The sequence below is a fragment of the Sturnus vulgaris genome, unplaced genomic scaffold (assembly GCF_052056855.1).
Source record: "Sturnus vulgaris isolate bStuVul1 unplaced genomic scaffold, bStuVul1.hap1 Scaffold_182, whole genome shotgun sequence".
NCBI classification, from domain to species: domain Eukaryota; kingdom Metazoa; phylum Chordata; class Aves; order Passeriformes; family Sturnidae; genus Sturnus; species Sturnus vulgaris.
The window spans coordinates 407,501-410,000 of NW_028276116.1; the positions used below are offsets into that span (position 1 = coordinate 407,501).

Below are 2,500 nucleotides of genomic sequence, written 5' to 3' on the forward strand. Positions count from 1 at the left end.
TAAAAGGGGTGACAGCGGGTCACCCTGTTTTACCCCAACCCGGATCTGGATTTTATCTGTGTGTGTGTTTTTCTTTGTGGTGATATACGTACAGATGTTGTGGTACATATTGCTCACCAGTCCGACGATGTGGGGGTCCACTCCCCTTTGTTGCAAAGCGTGTATGATGTGCTGGTGGCTTACGGTGTCAAAAGCCTTGGCGATGTCCACAAATACAACACCCAGTGGTCTGTGTTCTCTTTTGGCCGACCGAATTATGGTTTGCAGGAGTTTCAGGTTTTCAGAGCATCCCGCCGCTCTAATGAAGCCTCTTTGCCTTGGGTTGAGGGGGCACGCTTTGCTCATCCTAGCTGTTACAATCCTGGAGAACAGTCTTAACAAGATAGAACCAATCGTGATAGGTCTCCAGTTATTAACGTCCTTTAGGCGCTCCGGTGTTGTCAATTTAGGGATTAAAACAGTCCTGCACCCCCTCACCATGTCCGGGATTTTTCCAGATGTTAACCATAAATTGAAGATCTCCGTGGTCCGGGAATACTCGGGATCCATCTTCTTGATGTCCCCAAGAGTAATCCCATCTGGACCTGGAGCTGAGCCCTTGCTCATCTCCTGCACATTTTTCTCAATCTCTTTTGCCGTAATTAAATCTCTGAAAGCACTATTGTCGGCTTTCCCAGTAATTTGAAAGTCCCCAAGGCTCTCGAATTTTCCAGGTGTTTCCCATCTGGCTTTAAAAACCGAATAAATTTCACCGGGTGGAATATTACAGGACAAACATTCCATATCGTCCAAAATAATTTTTGCCAGTTTTCCCCTGTCAAGATGGAATAATCGCTGGAAGCGAAGATAATCACCTCTCTTAATTGCTCTCTCTTTCATCCACTTCTGAAACGGTCTCCTTGGTTGCTTCTTCCGGGCCCCCATTGTTCTCTTATCTCGGGTTGCTGTTCTTATCTGGCTTATCGATTCCAGGCATCCAAAGCAGTCCTGCGCTGCTTCATCGATGATTGGCTGCATGTCCTGGCCTTCCAGCAACTGCTTGAATGCCCAGGGGAAGGTGTTAATTGTCCCAGCTGATAAGCGTTCCCCGAGTGTCCGCTGATAATGGGCCTGCAGCTGCTGATTGGTGGTTCCCTTTCGTCCGTTACCCTCCTCCAGATGGTGCCTTATCTTGCCCATTGTTCTCCCGCCAGCTGGCTTCCTGGACGGTTGGCTCTTATCAGGTCCATTGTCAACGGTTCCTGCCTGAGGTTGATGACTCATCTCAGGTTCCTCTTTCAGGCCCTCGGCCGCTCTTTGATGTTCCTCTGCTGGTTTCCTGGGAAGCAATCTTCTTTTGTCACTGATTTGCTTAGCTGTTTTGGTTGTGATGTGCTCCGCGATAAGTTTATTGATGTTTTTGTTGCCCTCAAACTGAGCCTCCAGCCTTATCAACAGTTCTTCCTCCTCCTTTGTCCAGCATCTTTTGTGAGCTCCTCGGTTAGATGTTTCCTTCGGTTGGGAAGCAGCGATCCTTTCTTGATTCCTTATCAGCGGGTGTGCCAATCTTTTGTGTTGTCCCAGGCCAATTTTAGTTTTGAAATCTCTCCCGCATACCTCACAGATCCACTCCCCAGCTGGAGCCGTCTCAGTCACTGGACCCCTGCATTTTGGAAAATGACAAACAATACTGTGATAGTTAGTATTTTCCCTTCCACATTTAACACACCTAAAACAAACCCTCTTCCTCCTGTGCGACCCCTTTAGATGTTCAATCAGGGCCAACACAGAGTTTACCCGGGTACCACAGCAAGGACAAGGTGGATTTTTGTCAGGAACGACCACCGTCACGGTCTCCTCAGGTGTCCGTTCCCCGCGCTTCCCAGGCGTTGGAGGCGATGTTTCAGGCCCGTCTCTGCTCTCCTCCTCGCCGCCCTCCTTCTCGCCGCTGCCCTCCTCAAGCACAAACGATTTGTTGTCTCGCGGGAGGCTGGAAAATAAAGTTTCTCCCGCACACGGTAGTGGTGTAAGTTGTTCGTACACCTCAGGCAACCCGCTCAATCCCTCCCAATTCACAGAAAAATGAACACTCTCATGCACATGCAGATCCGACCTAAAGAACTCTAAGTTCACCAGCCAAGCCAATTCATTTTCTGCCAAATTGGAAGTTTTAGATGGTAAAATTTGAGACACCAGGTCTACCTGGTCACTTTTTGGAAATAGGTCGGCCTGGTGTCTTGGAAATAAGGACACCAGGTCTACCCACTGGGACTTAGCCGTGGCACCCGGTTTGAACGACCGGGACACCAGGTCTACCCAGTCGGACGGGGAGGTCTGGGTGCCCACCGATACTCTGGACAGGCGTACCGGCGGCCCCACGACCCCCCCCCCCAAGACGGATCCGGATTTTGCCATCGAATTGGGACCACATTCGACGGTGAGAACGGAGTGGGTGGTCAGTCCACTTACCGAACTCTTTGCCCCTGCTGAAACCGGGGGGCCAGGTTTCGGGCAAGGAAGC

At 50.2% G+C, this 2,500-nt stretch overlaps 1 pseudogene; it reads right to left on the reverse strand.

Annotated features, from left to right (window-relative positions):
• The window catches only part of LOC148218523 (28S ribosomal RNA), an 8,895-nt pseudogene that overhangs the window by 3,150 nt on the left and 3,245 nt on the right, over nucleotides 1–2,500 (reverse strand).